Here is an 18,717-nt window from a genome sequence, read left to right on the forward strand (position 1 = left end):
TATATATATATATATATATATATATATACTACACACATATTACTAATTAGTTACAAAATTTGCAACGGGCAATTTTTTAAAAAATTGATTAAAAAAATTTTTATTTAGTATTAAATAGTATTTAGTATTAAATAGTATTTAGTATTAAATATTAAATAAAAAGTTAATATAAAAATTGAAAATTTTGTTACAAACTATAAATTAAAGAATTTTTGCGCACGAAAATATGCGCAAAAGAGAGGCCTTCTATTTTCATTGTATTAATTTTTGAAATTTTTATAGAAATTAACTAATATAATTATTTGTGTTATCTGCGTATAGATCTGTAAATACTTATCTAATACACGTAAAAATGCAAATATTTTGAAGTGAATTTTTAAATTTAATTCGATATTCGCGCAGTTGAAAAATTAACTGAGTAATCTACGCTGCGAAATAATATAAATTTCCCGCTCAACTGAGGCGTTAAACCAGTTTTCACGCCTGAAACGAGCTTTAATTAAAGAGCGCCCGTTGTAAATGTAGCTACATCATATTTTTTTGAATACGCCTTTAGATATCACGTATTATGTAACTTGCAATTCAGTTTATTTCGTTCGCGAGAACTGCTGGTCGGTATATTCTTTTCTATTTGCACAATCTCGCGAGAGAAACAGGAGTGGCGATCTGTCGAGAGGGCTTATCGCGCGAGAGGGCGAATCTAACCGCCGTGGCTCTTAAGGTTCTCGAAAAACGATGAGCTGTCGAAAAAGCGTGACCGGTTCGTTACGCGGATTATTGCGCCGCTGCATCTCTTCCACTCGAACGCGTCGAGCTCCTCAGTCCTCACTTCATTGTCGGCGGCAACAGCCTTTTCACTCGCAGCATCTTGCCGGGGCGCATGTTGCCCGGTCGCTTCGCCGCCGTTCGTTGTCTTCTTTTAATTTTTACGTCATGCATCAATGTCAGATACTCGGCCATCCGCCTCAGCTGCTGCTTGATTCTGCCGTTGTTGCTTCTTCTGCCAGTGGACGCACAGCCCGTTCGCCTACTCGTGCGCCTCTTCACGCCGGATGGACCGGCCGGTCTGCCCGCATACCATCCTAATAACGGGACTTGCCAAGGGCTAACGACACGATTCTGGATTCATTGCCGGCGTATCGCGAACCGATCCGCACTGGCATTCACTGAAGAACTACAATTTTTCACATTATCAATTAACACACTCGCTACACTCGCGAGACATTGGTTGCGTTCAGCAAAAAAAGCAGCTTTGCAACTGTTGTAAAATTCTTTAATATGATTTAGCTTGTATGTTTGGATTCAGTAAGAAACTATAAAGTAAAACTAATTACATTAAAGAATGTTACAACAAGAATGTTGCAAAGCTGCTTTTTTACTGAATATAACAATTGTGATTTGAATATGTACTCCAACTCTTAAATTCTTGTAAATTTCATTTATGCACTCGAAGATATTAAGGTATTAAGGTTTAAATAATGTACACCAAAAACTTAAGTAGTATATAAGGTATAAATGATAAGAGAATTGATTAATCACAGTACAGAGACGTAAGGTAATAATGTAAGTATTAGCAAATCTAAAATGTTGATTACGTCTTATTGGTTAAGTTATTTTTATGTGCTTTTGTACTGTATATTCTTTTTTCTTTATTTCATTTTATAAATTTATTTATTTTTTAATTCGAGAGTTATTTTGAAGAGAACTCAGCTTGAAATATTTGTTGTTTAACAGAAAGGGAACTAGAGAGAACTTGCCAACGAGATATATGTATAATAAAATAGATATAAGCTGTTAAGGATTAACTGGCACATTAGTAGACAGGAATAATCAATGGCGTGAGACATATGTAGGAATTATTCAATCAATGGTACAAACCACTATGCTAGCTGTAATTAGCATTGTTTCTAATCGGGACAGTCTATCCCAATTTGTGTTATTATATGTCAGTATAGTGTGAACAGGTTGTTGTTACAACCGCATAATTAGTGAATTGCAGAACGTGCAATCAGTCAAAGTTTACACGACTTGTAAAAGGACTTGGTGAGACTATAAAGGAAAAACTATTCTATTAGAGGAATGGGAAGAACATGAGAACACATATAGAATATAAGCATCAGTATAAAAAGAATATAAAGAGAGAAAATATACTCTTTTCATTAGAAATTCTATTGTATCAAAAAAAACATCACGTTTGTTTAAAAAGAATATAATACATTGCGATATAAAATTTTAAAAATTTTTTATTTTTCTTCATTCGTAAAAAAAATTGAATATTTTTTTTCTATAGAGAAATTATTGATGAGATTAATATTGAAAATAAAAAATAGTTCCATATGCAATTGCGTAATGCGAATTAATAAAATTATGGTAAAAGATTGTAACATTAGAGTGAATATTTACTATTACATGATTACGTATTTGCTAAACTAATCTTTGATGTCGTTTAACGGATAAATTATCGTTTGGTCGAGAGAGGCGGACAGAGAAAAGAGCTGGCGAAGGAAATTTCAAGCAATTTCTAGCAAGGAACGAGGTAATCGCGTTATTGGCCGTTGAAAGGGACGTCGGCAGCGACAACGAAAACGACGGTGTCGACGAAGATGACGGCATGGCTCGACGGACCGCCGAGAAACTCATTAGACGCATCATGCTTCGTGGACGCTGGGAATAATGCGGTGGCACGGCGACTGGTTTTTGTTAACCTGCCTTGGCACTTAAATAATAGGAAATAAAACGACAATGTGGCTTGAGAGAACCCATAAAATACGCCATACTCCTCTCAGTTTGAAGAGAGTCCTCCATCCCGTCCTCTCTCATTCATCTCTCTGTCTCCTCTTCTGTATCTGTCTCACTTGCTGCCACAGTCGTTCTGTCCACATTTCTATTCACTTCCTCTCACACTTGACTTTCCGAAGAAGCTTACTTTATCCGCTGACCAGCCACGCGGGTGGCACTGCGGTCTCCCAATGGCTCTCGACCGCAAACCGATACAGAATCGACGGCCACTTTCATTTTCGCAAGATTATATCGACATCGAAGAGTGCAGCACGAATGCATCAAACTGACATAGAAACATGATTAATTAGGCGTATCTTGAGTGAAAATGCAAAATCGCGATGATAACTTACTCCATTATTTATCAATTCAGTAAAAAGATTAGAGCGAGATATTATTTAATTGCATTCAATTTTTTTTATTGCTATTTTATCTGCGTTTTATACGCGTTTTGTTATCTTAATTTTTAGAAATATTTGTGTTTCACGTTAAATAGGCGAATATGTTTAATGATAAAAAACGCACAGTCTTATCGAACGACTTCATATATTATCTGTTTAGTCTTGTTATCTTTCAATGATATTTTGTTCATACAGTTCACCGAATTCGAACGCAGGCGAAATTGGATACGCCGTCGCATATTGCGTCAAGTTCTTGCCAGTGTGAAATTTAGCTTCGACAACACAATGGTCCATAATCTTTAGTACCTCTATCATTTTTATACGATATAGAATATCCGTTAACCCCCTTTCCTCTTTATCTTTCTCTCTTTCTCCACAATAGTTCATCTACGGATTCGTCGCTGCGTGAAATGCGAACGTAGACGTATGTTATGTGGGCCTGCAGTGCGTTTTGCCATTTTCTGAATTTCCCCGAATGTCCATCCCGATCCTCTTTTCTCCAGCCATCTATCTTTCCAGTATCATCAGGATACTTGATTGGTTTGTTTTCCATCAGGCTTGAAGTTTTTTTCCTTTTTATCTATTTTTTTCTATTATATTAACACGATTTTTAGGATATTTTTATACAATATTATTTTTAGGTACCTTATTTTTTATGTATGTTTTGTTTTTTACATGTTCCATTTTTATATTTTAATCTAAATGTCAATAAAATATTAATTGTTTTGTTGTGCAAAACAAAAATGTTTAAATGAGTCCGTTTTTCTTTTTCTTCATAAAAATAAATTTTACACGGAACGAAAAAATGGTAAAATAAATGATAAAGTGACATTTTCGGGAACAGAACGAAGATAATTGGCTGGCTGGATGAACCGTATGCTATGTTGTTAGAGATGGCCTTGTCACATAAAACGTGCGACACAAATTGATTCTGTGTTGAATGGTGACAGAAAATCGAATTCTCAAAAAAGTGGAAATATGGTCTTTTTGACATAACTGAATTAATTCTTTCACTATGTTAGAGAGAGTCGAATTGAAACTGGTGAAAATATAAAATTTATATAAAAGAAAGTTTGTTTATTGGTTATAAAATTGTGAAATATGTTGGTAACGTTTCTTTTTATTTTATTAACATAAAATGTAATACTTTTTATTTTAAAAACAAAATAACTCGTAGTAATTATCCATATTTGTATCATATTATTTCATTAAGTAGAAATGGAACGTAGTTTAAGTTATAAAATCACAATATATACATATACAATTTTCTAGAGACCTTATGCTTTATTTGATCAAAAAATTTATCACTTAACACTTGATTTTATCTCAATTAATTCTTGTCTTTTTATATTTGACCTATCACTTAATAATTTCATTGCCAAACTTGACAATATAATTGAAGGCATAGTACACACGAAGAAACATACGATTTTTTTTCTATTAAATTTGTTTTTTATTTTTGTTTAAAATGATTATAAAAAAATGTGTTTCCATTAATATGTATCATGAATTTCAGTAATATAAAAATCTTTAAATAAATGACTGAGTATGCACATTTGAATTCTAGAGGTGAACACCTTGATGAATAACATACGTATTTCTTAAACCCCCTGAGATCTTGCTGGATCCCTAATTCCGAGAGTATACACACATACGACTCTCTAGAGACCTCGTGCTTTATTCGGCCAAAAAATTTATGATGCAATGCCTGATTTCATCTTTTATATTAGTTAATTCCTGTCTTTTTACATCTAATCCATTACTTAATAATTTTATTTTCAAACTTTGTTTTTTAATCTCTTTATCTATCACATTTTGTAAATTTACAAACATGATAGATATTTTTATATATTGAGTTATGAAAATAAAAGAAGTTAATGAATTATGAAATAAAAATATTACTTTTGTGGATTATTGGTATTATAATAATATTAACATATTTAGTTTTAAATCTGTTTATATAGTAGAAAGTAACATAACAAATATATTAATATAGTTATTACTTATTTATGTACAATATATTAGTTTATTAGTTTATTTTATTTATTATTTAAAACAATACAATAATAATTACAGGACTATAAAAGTGTATTAACAGTAATTTGAGTGAGCATAATTTTTGGTAAATCTAATATAAAATGTACAAATTTTAATAGTTTGACTTGGTCTATTTTCTGTTATCTCGAAGCGGCTAAAGAGATTACATTATAAATTCTGTAACTTCAACGCAGAACGTGTTAATATTATCATCGTAATATCAGAAGTTTAATACGCTTTGAGAAGCACAGATAAGTTTCGTATATAATGTATATTTATTATTAACATTATATCTTTCTATGACATATATTGAAATAAAAATTCAAGTACTTTATCTTTACGAATGAATTGCTCTCTAATATTTTTAGAGAAATATTAAATAAATACGGACGGTATTAAATATTTTTCTGCCAATGCTCAAATGACTGTTTACAGAAGTAATCTAGCTAGTTAATTGCGCAGCAATATTTGCGCTTGCGGATTAAACATAGAATTTTGCGTACATCTAAAAATATATGTGCGGTTTTCACACCACCGCTCTGTAATATTTGCATGGAGTACATGCTGTATTCGAATACGAATATCTATTGTACCTATGCAGTCGCATATATGTAGCGCGGTTACCGCGAGCCGCAATTACAGTGAAACGGTATGTAATTCGTGCATGGTCATTCTGTCTGCTATCTGTCTGTTTGTCTGTGTTCTTCTCTCTCTCTCTCTCTCTCTCTCTCTCTCTCTTTTTCTCTCTCTCTCTCTTCCTATATCTTGTCTTCCACCTAGTTTTTTCTTGTATACGTAATAGCCTTTACACTCCTATATAATTGCACTGGCAAGCTGATAGAGTCGAGGTACCCATAATCACAATGGCGCTGTCGCAAAGAGCTAGAGACCAGACGAAGAACCTTTCATTAAGGTACAAACAGGTTTTCTCTTTGACCTGGCCGTACCGACCACGCAAGAAGAGTGTGGCTCTCTATTCTCCTTTTTTTTTCTACAAAAAAAATTAAGGAGTTTATCTGAGGACGACTGCAACGAAGTTGCACACTACAATCGCGCTGTAACAATACGCATCAGGATTGAAATCCAGAAGCGTGACTGATAATGAAAAGAACAACCGATTATTATATCTTTAAAAAAAAAAGAATTATTCAGTAAATACTTCTTCTCTTATTGAATACTACAACACTTGATGATAATACAATAGTTAAATAGTTAAAGATACAACATACTATAGGATTGTGTTAGAAATTGAATTAGGAAGATATATGAACAAATAATTTCATTATTAAATTTAATAATCATTTTGGTTTTATCTGGTTTATCAAATTCATTTTGGTTTTATCTGGTTTATCAAATTTTTTTTGCATCTTATTATACATTTAACAGCTTATATAATAAACAAATAATATTTTCTATAGAGATTTGTAAACATTTTACCATCGGTGTAAATTAAACTTATATAGCGAATATTTAGTTCTTGTGCATATATTATTGTAATGCGTTTCGATATTCTATTCTTGTGACGTATCCTAGATGACTTTTACGAACTCATGGGATATTGGTTTCTTGAGAAACGGTTACGTCACGAATATTCCCGTGGGAATTTGAGATACACTTCTAAAATACGCATAGTCTTCACCGTGACACTCCCGTTTCGAAACGTGAGTATTGGCTTGAGAATAAGTTACGACATGTTTTTCATTCTTTCAAAAATATAGAAAAATGCATACTTGAAGTAATGAAATCATACAATCTTTGATTGATGACGTAGAGAATTGAATATCAAATTTCATTCAGACATTTTTAAAATTTTTTATTAAAATGTTTTGTTACACAAAGGAGTTAAGAAGAATTATTTTGAAGCATATTGTTTAAGTAAGCAATAATTCGCACTCATTAAAATAGATTTTACTAGAACATAACTCTAGATAGATCTTCGATGATTAATTTTTGTTGATCAATGTAGATATCATTATTTTTCAAATCGTACGGTAATTTCCTAGTGGAAGGCTCGTACTTAGCATCAATGATTTAGTTATTAAAACCTTGATATATATATATATATATAGTATATATTTAATCTTTATTAAACGTCTTACAAAAAAAACTTGCGACTTCCATTACAAACAGCGATGTATCTTTATTCTATTGTAATACAAACGCCTCAATTGGCAGAACAATTGGCAGAACATTAAAAAAATAGCGTTACGATACACTTAAATTTAATTTGAATTCAACACGCAAGAATTTTTTAATTCGATAAAATTTAATTATTTAATTGTAATTGAATTAAATTGAATTACAATAACTTAATCAGACCGATTACTTTTTCCTTAAATATGTTGAATACGCTATCACATATCTGTAAATGTATCACGTATTCTGTAAATGTACAGAGAATTTGACTCTTGAATAATGCCTCTGTACTTTTAATCTAGCTCGATAAACTCGTTTCATAATTACATGAAATATAAAAGCGTTTGCTCTCGCTCTGCGGTAAAATGTGGCTTGATGGCTCGCGATTCTATTGGAAAAAAAAAATAATAAAAAAAAAGAATGAAAGAATATTAAAAGATCTTTTCACGTAGATCTTGTTGATGAACTGAAATATCACAAATGGATTAAAATCTGTAGAGTTATACAAACGATATTGACTGATGCGAATTCTGCAGGAAAATCAAGTTTATGTCTAGAGGATTTCGTACGGTCCGAGTTTTTATTTAAAACAGAATTTTACGAGCAATCCATAATGGCGAGTTCTGCTCGTTTATCTAAATCCTCTCACGATGGATAGATGGTTCCCGGCCCTCACGGGCGACTGCCACGAATGACCACCACAAATGACCATTGTGACTGGGTCGTGTGGATCAAGCTGGGATGGATGGCGGTGAGGATCTACCAAGTTCACCATTTCCTTTAAAGGTACGAAATCTTCCTAAATGGCTCTCTATGTACAAGAACACATCAACTATCCCTTTTGATATATGATTGTCTATGTACGCTCTCGCTTGTATATAACAATGTTACAAATATGTATGTATGAGTTAAACATCCACACATAATGACGCATCGGCTAGTGTGTGGCCAACCGATTTCGCGAATCTGCATTAATCCCCTTGCATAGAAACATACGATTATATAAAGGGGTTCGGGCACAAGCCTTTCAGTAAGCGTGCGTCATTCCTCTACAGATAGACATTTCATTACATGAATACATACATATACGTATACATAATGTCTATTCGTTTGTACGAAGTGTACATGAGTCGCCAGCGTCTGTTTTACCCTTTCGTAGAGGGACACGCCGCCGTAAAGTCAGCCGCGTACGCGAGTAAATTTATAAACGAGCACGTATGCACGCGACGTTGCGTGTGTGTATACATGTACAAGCTGTGCGGTTTGTACGCGTTGCTTTCTCCATCTCATACTCGCCGGGGGGTCACCTGCCTTCAGAGGCCAAGAGTCGTTTCGGGAGGGCCTGACTCTCTATTATGTATAATAGGAATACTTCAGCTTCGCGGTGAGACTGTTGTTTGCCGTCTACCTGTTTGGCGTTTCGACCCGCGGAATGCTATCGTTTATGTCTACCCTGGCGCGATGTGTTGCGTTTAAGTTGCTGAGCACGGATACGACAACCAACCATTTTATTGTGCACATCGCTTGCTCCCTTGCCATTCATGCTGTCACTATTGGTGGACCGAGATGGTTACATGTCACCTACCGAGACGTGATCGAAGAGGGAGCTTTATTCTCTGCCTCTTAACCCGAAAGCCTTTCGTTTCCCATTTCTCTTGTTCGCGGTGCGATCCGATTCATTTTTTAGCGAAACAACCCGTAAAGACGTCGGAGCTTTTAGTACGCTCTTTCTCTTCGTTCGTCGGACATTATTCTATCAGTTTTTAAGATTCTCGTGAAACTTTTAGCCCACACTTTACACGTAGTCTAAAACGAGCTGAAGGGTTTGCACACAAAAATGTTTGCGTGCTTTCTAATAAATTGACAAGCGTAAGAGGCCAAATTAAGCTAAAAGGTTTATATAATTCTTGAAAGTAGCACGGGGGCGGTATAGTTATTCAGGTTTACTGCTTTTCTTTTTTAAGTAAAAAAGGTTTGTTGAAATTGTTGATGTACTGTGTAGTGAATTCTTCCTTTTTGGAAAAATTGAATAAAAAATATTGATTTTTTAAAATATCTATTCAATATCTTGACATATTTAATAAATAAAATTTCTCATAACTTCTATTTAAAATTTTATATAAAAATGCATTACTTCTCTTGCTAGCTAATTGTTGTTATTTTTTAATAATAATAGTTGGACATTTTTTGTTACAATTTTTTAATTAAGATTATGACTTTAAAATTTTTATCAAATTTTTTAAACATAGTAAATGATTTAAACAATAATGCTTGCAAATTACATAAATTATATCCATGAAGTTTACGTACAATAATATTCATTTTTAATTGCGATAAAATTGCATATTTCATTTATTATTAGGACCCTTAGTCTATCCATTATCGAAGATATTCACTGCAGCATCGTATCGGAAATGTTAATAGCCCAACGTTCCATTTATTAGAAGAGCAATTTTCCGGTCGATCAACTTTTCCCGTCGCCGCTACCGATGCATCCACCGCTTCGATAAAAGACACTTCGCCGCTTTTTCACGCGTATTTCAATTATGGCGACACGGTTATCAAATCAATTAAAGCGGAGCGCGCGACTCCTTTGTCCGAAACAGCTGATTCGCTTAGAATGAATTATTTCGCCTGGAATTCCAATCATACTTCCGTGAGCGTTTTATCCGAACTTAGCAATGACGCACGATGATGGTAGTTTCTTTCCACCCAGTGACGCGTCTCTCCCTCGAAATAGAATGATTCGCGCCAGTGGAGAAGGCTCGACGGACGTTTCACAGAAATCAATAGTTCCGCCGAAAGGACGACAAACACGAGGGTTCGACGCTTTTGCCTTTACATCTCTTCAGGTACTAGCAAAAGTTAGCTGAACAATTGCGGCGTGTGAATAGCGCTAAAATGTAGGGGAACATTTGGTTTCTGGAATGATGAAGGATATCGAGCGAGAACGGTATCGGATGCGTTGACAAATTTACAATCGTATGTGGTATCTCGAATTCCGGCATCCCATCGACTTTCGCTCGCCCACGACGTATAGTTTCGTAAAAGGAAATATCCACGTGGAAAAAGCTTTGTGGTCGCGCTGGAATGTGAGACGCCGCTGTGTGCAACATAAAAGTGAAAGCTCTGAAACTCGATAATTAAAAGCGATGGCCTTTTCGTTCAGTCGTTTACGAAGTCTGATAAAAAAATGTACTTTACGCAATATATTAAATTCTCCAAGTATCAAGTTCTCTCCCGTAGTAATTATCCTTTACTCGTTTTAAGAGTAATTTTAAATACGTTGTTGGCTTTTATTTCGCATAAGTAATTTATGTTTCTTTTTTAGTACAAATATTTCAAGCAAAAATATCATATATATTAGGTGTAGTAGAGAAAGAAATCCATTATTTTTGCATGAAATTGAATGGAAAAATAATGGATTTCTTTTTACTACATCAAATTTGATTCTATACAACTTTTTTCTAACCATTATTAGTTACTGATTTTATTAAAAATCACATTGTTGTTTGAAAAAATGTAATGAAATTAGTAGGAATTGTTGAGTACAACAATTTATAATATAAAATTCTTATACCGTAGAAATGTTCTTCATCAGGTTTGTTTTCGTAATTTCAATAGTTTCTCAACAGAACTTTGCATTTACTTCATTAAGAGATTAGTTTAGTTTCTCGTCTTCACTTTTTGAACCCTTTCAGTAAGATACAGTTAATGATGTTTAAACTTTTCTAATTGCCATCCGAACTTTATATTGGAGAAAAACTGGAAGAGTCTTTAATTAAACTTTCTAAAAGAAGACGAAATACCTTGAGTTTAGATTAGCGCGTAAAAACTCGGTCAGATAATTAACCATTCGGAAAAATCGGTGCCAGAGAATTAGTATTCCTAATTTGAATGTTACATCTTTCATCTATTATAAATTATCAATGGAAATACACGAAGACTTTATTTGCATTTGAATCTATATTTTTCCACTTTAGAGCTGAATTCCACTGATCTTTGTCATATTAAAAATCCACATTATTATTGTTTTATATTTAATTATCTTTAATTGCAGCGTGTAAATATATAGCATTAAAATGGAAACAATTTGATTTTTCAATCTTTATATTAAAGATCTATGTTATTGTTGTTTTATAATCAATAATATCGTTATATCGAGAGAACATATATACAACAGGAATTTATATTTTATTTCTCGCATATTTTAAAACATTCTTTTCGATTAACTTTTCTATGCATGTAGTGTACCCTAATGAATGCATCAGTCGACCGAATTCATTCGTCTGTATGTCGTACGGTAGTATAGCGTCCTGTCAGACAGCTTTCAGAAAGCGACATCACAATGGCGAAGGCGTAGGCATGGACGTGTTCGCGTATCGTCGCTGCAGGACCACCCCGCCTGCTCTATTCTCGTTTCTTTCTGAACCCGACAGAAGGAACCCATGGAACATGTGTTTCTCTCGGGTCGCCGGACATCTGAATACAATGTCGACGGGACATAAATTTTTTACCATAAATTAAAAGGCAAGGGAACGCGCCCACCTCTCAGTCGCCATGCTTCTCACCGTGTCCCGACGTGTACTCAAGAAATAATTGTCATCCAAGAAGACCCACCTATCTTTCTTTCTCTGTCCATGTCACCTGTACCCTTGTTGTCTTCCTCGCCCCTTCTTTTTAATGTGGAATGAACAGTGTATTGCAAAGAGTCTCTTTACCTCCATCCTTACTTCTTTGTTTCTTTCTTCTCATAGCCTTTCGACTCTTTTTTTTATCATCGTTGGGTGTTCTTCGTTCATGGTCTTCGAGGTGTGACTCAGCTTTAATTTATGCCGCTTAGGCGCCACTAATTAATGCTACCAGCAGCTTCCAGCTGTTCTTCGAGCAGGTAGGTACGTTTGCTCGAGGGCGACACATTCGCGTCATTATTTTTTAGCATGGCTTTGCTTCTTAGACTGCAGTTCAGACATGTTTATACAGTCTACGAATGCTATTAAAAATAAAATAAGTTGTGTAAAAACTATTATTTTACAAATTAAATTTTTAAAAGATTTAAATGGACAATATGGATTTGTTTTTAATTTATTTCTAATTTTAAATATAAAGGGTATATATTTATATAATTTTATTCTGGAATATATACATTATATTCTGGAATATATATAATCTAATTCTAGATTGAAAACAAAGGAAAGCAATACTACCGTGTGTTTTCATTGCCAACATCTGGCATTTGCACCTGTTGCCGTAATGTAATTCAGAACTAATCACTCCGTTAAATACGATCATTATGTTGAAGTTGAAACACTGAATCTATTCTAATCGCATCATTTTCGTCGTAACATCATCTCTATAAAATGTGAACTTCTTTTTCTATATTGATATTTATTGAAACTCAGCGAAATTGTATAATCATTAGGATATATATTCCTAAATAAATACGGATTAAGCTGAGTAGTCGAACAAATGTATTTATCAATAAATATAGACTGGAATAGCCAAACAGTGTACAAATAGTACATACAAGCGGAATTTCGATGCACTTTGCGCATCCATGGAATAAAATTCTTCTCTTTGGCGCGATCTGCATTTCGCGGATCGCGACATAAACGCACCAAGCGTGGAGTGTACGAATTCACTATTTCCCACCGTTTTTCGACACATCGCTGAAATTCTCGCTGAAAAAATCGGATTTTTTTTCTCAGCTCTTTCCGCTTCTGTTATTTGATTCACACCGTGCGATGCGGTCGTTTTCGACAGTAGAGAAGGCGACGAGGCCAAATCCTAACGCGCTCGCGCGCGCACTCTGTGCTTTATTACAATAACTTCCTCTGGAAATGGGTATATATGGAGACTGGCAGGCGAGCTAAATCCACGAGGAAAAATTCTACGCACCGTCCGTTCCCCCCCCCCCCTCTTGGGAAATGTGTATGCGCGGCGCCAGTGTTATGCGAGTCGAGTCGAGATAGCAAAACAGAATTTTTCTCCGTCCGTTGCAGAAGATTTTATGATATGTCTTAAGGCAAATAATTCGGCGTACAAACTTGTGTTTGAATGGAAAGAAGATAAAAGTTGTATTTTCTTGATAGCATTGTCGGATTGTTACTTGTTATTATTGCGTTTTTCTCCAATTATATTTATAAATAACTCTTAAACTCTTTTTTAGAATTGAATCGGAGTAAGACGTAAAAATGTATTTGCTTTTGGTATTGGCTTAATGAATGATGACAAATTTTTGTATATGAAAAGATACACAGGTATAAAAAATTGTATTCGTTATTTAAGTAATTTCTTAATATTTTAATTCTTAAATTAGTAAAAAATTTTCTTATTATTTTGTTCAGATTTTTATATATTACTCTGTAATTATTTTTATTTTTATTTTAATTTTTACTGAGAGAAATAAAATTATTGTTATGAATAAATAACACAGTTTATTTCGCGTAAAAATTAATCTGTCACAAAAAAATGAATATTAGTAATAAAGTATCAAACAAAATGTGCAGATACACACGATTGGGCAAACGCACATGGTGCGTTGCTCATTCGTTTATTTAGAAGTCAGGCAAATAGCCATTCCACGCGAATGGTTTCCGAACTCATACCGGAGCATCGTCGAATCCCCAGTAAAATCTTTTAGCTGCTCATCGGGCATTTCGTGTTATTTCTCCCAAGAAAAACAACGAGAGCACTGATCTCGGCTGATCGCGAGGGACGACCGTTTCCCGCGATGGCAAGTCGCGCGTACGAACATGTTTTGCGAATGCAGGGCCCGTCGTCCGTAGGATTTCAATAACCATTCCATAAATAGCTCGCGGGATTTCGCGGTCCCTCCGCTTGAAAGCTCCACATATACCACGTCTCACCTTCGTCTTCCTCGTGTCCCTTTCCTGGTGTTCATCCTCCTCTCGACGTCCCTTTCTGGCAGGGTGCCCATGTAAATGAAAACAAATACTTTCCCTGTACGCGCCGCTTTTATTGCCTCCTTGATGCATGCCTTTATAAGCGAAACGAATGGTTATTACTCGGCCAACTAGGTCTATACATACACAGTACGCATTTATACAGCGAGTTCGCATACCGCAACGGCTTCATCATCATGCATTCGCGATTTCGTTGCCTTATGTAAAAACAGATCGCGAATAAATAGTTGAAAATATTGGTGCTTTTCACAGATATCTTTTATAAAACTCTAATAATTAAAATAATAATCGTCAATAGTGCAATATAGATATTGATTAATTTTACATATTTCTTAATATTTTTCAAGCATGTTTTTTTTATATGTTTTTAAGAATAAGAAATCTTATAAAAATGTTACATTTTAAATAGTAATTTTATGATATTTAAAGACAATAGTATGAGCTTTTCGAAACTAAATTTATTAATTCCATAAAATAAAAAGTAGGTAGTAGTAGAAAATTGACCGAGATACAAACTAATCATGTTCTTCAGTAAATTTAAGACAAGGCAAAGAATGAAATTGATTAATGTACCTTTTGAAAGACTAATATAAATGTGTATATTTTTAATATTTTGATATGAAATATCGATATATAATAATTCTAATAGCAATGCGGTAATCTTTCGAGCTGACGCCAGGAAGAGAGCGGTCGAATTAATACCGAAGTACCGGATAAAATTTTATTGGGAAGTGCGCGGAACAGCATGAGATATGGACTATGGATGCCCTCCACAGGCTTCTCCCAATTTTCCTGTAGTTTTATGTACTTCCCGGTACATTAGACTTAATGGGTTTCCTCAATCGAAATTTTCGAATTATAAGTGAGACCTCTGGGATAGTCAGCGCCGTATGAAATCTCATCGCGAAATGGTACCTACCTTTTTTTTCTACTGTTATTTCCATAGATAACTAATTTCACCGCTCTCTTTATTATTTGCTTTACCGCATACGATCATACTGGACTGATCTCGAATATCAAAGTTTATTAACAAATAATCCTTTTTAGTTGTTATAGGATTTGATGTTTGATTTCTATCAGTTAGCTGATTTGATATATGTATTTTGAGAGTCTTGATTCTAAATTCTAATTACACATACAGAGTAGGAAGCGAGATAGTCTCTTACAAGGATCTTCAAATTAATATTAATAATTTTTTGCGATGATATTTCTTATACAATTTATACAACTAGCTTGATACAATGATTTGTAATGAATTCTTAATTAGCGATATCATAATTTTAATAATATAATTTTTATTTTTAAATATTTTCGATTATTGTATTATAAAGAATATTAACACATAATTCGATATCGAATAGAGTCAAGTTTTTTGTAACCAAATTTTTACATTACGCGCTTATAATAATATATTGAATTATTTATAATTTTCAATCATGTTTCTATTTATAATAATATAGCTTTTCTTATATTTTCAAATGTATTCGATCATGTGGCACTTGACTACTCCATATTTAACATTTCGGATACAAATATTAAAATATTATTATGATATTAATATTTTATTAATTTATTTTTAATTGTAATCTTCTTTATTGCATTCAAGTTTTTATCATTTCTATTTCACTTCTCTTTTTTCAATTTAAAGTTTTTTTCAATAAATTTTATTAAAGTTTTTTTAATATCAAGTTTAAATTCTTGCAAATTTTCAGATGAAAATTTTAATTAAGATTTAGTTAAGAATAAGTTAAAAAAAATTCATTTTTTGTTTCTATTTTTAAAGAATAATTAATGAAACCGAATGAATACTTAATTACTTATAATTTGATAATTAATGCAACACTGGTATATTTGTTGCGAAAATTTCGATATTTATTCGATAATACATAGACATGGAAATGTATAATAAAGTTAACGTAGACAAGGAAATGCACAGTAAGCTGCATGTACATGTTATACTATAGCTTTTAGCTTCACGTAGGCAACAATAATGTTAAGAGAACAGGCAAATGCTTCTTCTATATTTCTTCAGTCGCGAAACAGATCTAGGCTAGTGCCGCTCGTTTTTGAATTGTTCGAGCCGAACTGTATCTGCGAGTATTCGCATAAACAGAGAAAGAAAAAGCCAAAGCCTGGAAGAACTAAAGCGCAGAAGAAACACGTCCGACATTTGTATGCCGCGGCTGGCGAGCATATTTAGTGCATTGTCCTATTTTGCAAAGCCTCCTCTCTCGTAAAGTAATGTAATACGGACGCTTGTCGAGAAGCATGCGGCCCAGGTTGAATAAGCTTAGGAAGGGGGTGAATTACGGCCGTGTACATTATATGCTCGACGGTTGTGAGCAGGTTTGAAGACACCTTGGGGCACCTTAGACCGTAGAATTGTGCGCTATCACTAGTGTCATTGTTCGGGTAATTAAGAAATAAGACAAAACTACCGTCAAATTCCTTACTTATTTAATTGCTTCACGTATGCATATCATGAAGATACTGAACGACCATATTAACTATCTGATATATTGCAGAAGCCAAAATAATGGTTCTTTATATTTTGATTTTCATATTACATACCTTTCATATAATTCATATTAACTTTGAAGCTATTAAATTATTAAAACTCTCGTTTTACTGCGTTTTACGTTTATCGGATTTAATTGCACAGAAAATACGAGAAATACAACTTGTAAAACTATATCGATTATGATTACATGATTCCGTGTATGTTTATTATTATTTCATGAAAAATACATATATAAAAATATAGAAAAAATATATAAATATATGAAAAATAATAGGAATATGAGCGTCTTATTGTTTTCATAAATATCTCATGATGATAGTTTAATTAATATGCATATAAAAAAAGATCACAATTTGTTGGAATTTTTCGGTAAATTTCTGTTGGGCGTTCCTCTTTTGTTTCGCATCGTTTATAGTCACAGGCTTTTGTTTTATGGATCAACCACAGATGTTTCTGCTCCAAAAAATGGTGACGTTTAATGCTTTTGTCTTTGATAAATTTTTATTTGACAGAGTGCAGGTATCTATATCAAGAGTGTTGGATTGTTTTTTTTCTATATATTAGAAAAAAATTTTTGTTTAATGATTTTTTTGTTTCTATTTTGTTGTCACGACATTTAAAATTAATGAAGAGATTACTTATTAATTAAATATTTTATGATAATTATAATTTATACTTCTCTACATTATTATTTCGATCAATAATTTAATTTATAAAAATTCACGTTGATTTAATAAAAATATTGTGCTAAAAATTGACATTTATACAATAATATTTAATGATCATTCAATCCGATTATTTTCAGTACTAATAACTACATATTAGAATATAAATTGAATAAAATCTCTCTGGACTAATTCAGTCAATGAATAGCTAGTATAATTTGATATAACATCGATACATTTCTCATTCATACGCATGCAAGTAATTTTTAAATATATATTTATAAATTTATTTTTATACATTTTAATATTTAATCATTATTTTACGAGAACAGTTATTTTACATATCAAATTTATCTGCAGCATATTGCGTCTTGTTACATATCATGTTATCATACATTAATATTACTATTTACTTTGATATCAACGTGATATATTTACTCTCTAAGTTCTCAAGAGTCTGAAATTTAATATCACGAAGCCATATACTTTATATATACTTCCTATTAGTAAATGATTGAAACAGGAGTATCCATTAACCTCTGAGCCTTATACATATAACTCTGAGCAGCTCGCTGCTTCATTAATTTTATATTTTATGAAAGTACCTGAAGGCATTAAAAATTAGCGTAAATGTGCAAATAAAAAATGAAACAACTATACATGCTAACATAAATATTTAAAAAATTCGTGTATTTAATTCATTTTATTAAAATTTGCTTTGAAATTTTTCTTGCAAAGGTAAAATATCGAAGAAAAAAATTTTTATAACAATATAAAAAGAGTATCTAAATATTTTCCACGATTTGTTATCTTTGCATTTTTATAATTTACATTAGTTATTTAAATTTGCGTTATATTCTGTCGTCAATTCATTTTTTTCCCTGCTTATTAAACAAATCGTTCTGCTGATTTTTTCTTGATGGTCTCACTTTCGTCCCTACTACATTTTGTTCTGTGTGAATGTATAAATTAATCGATTAAATAAATTTAAAGGAAATAGAAAAAAATTCAATTTGACCTACGCACTATCAGTGCCTTGACGTGTTCCCTGCATCTTGTTCCCTTCTCTTTTTTTTTCTATTTTTCTCGAATCCGTTTTTAATATTGCTCCACCCTGAGTTCGTTTATACATATGTATGAACAGATTTTAATGTTCTTCCGACGTACGGGCTGTCGACGCGGCACACCAACATTATTGCACCTAACGCTCTTCGGTCTGATGCACGTGGTGCACGGTCCTCTCTCTCTCTCTC

This window comes from Atta cephalotes (assembly GCF_000143395.1).
Source record: "Atta cephalotes unplaced genomic scaffold scaffold00009, whole genome shotgun sequence".
Taxonomy (NCBI): Eukaryota; Metazoa; Arthropoda; class Insecta; order Hymenoptera; family Formicidae; genus Atta; species Atta cephalotes.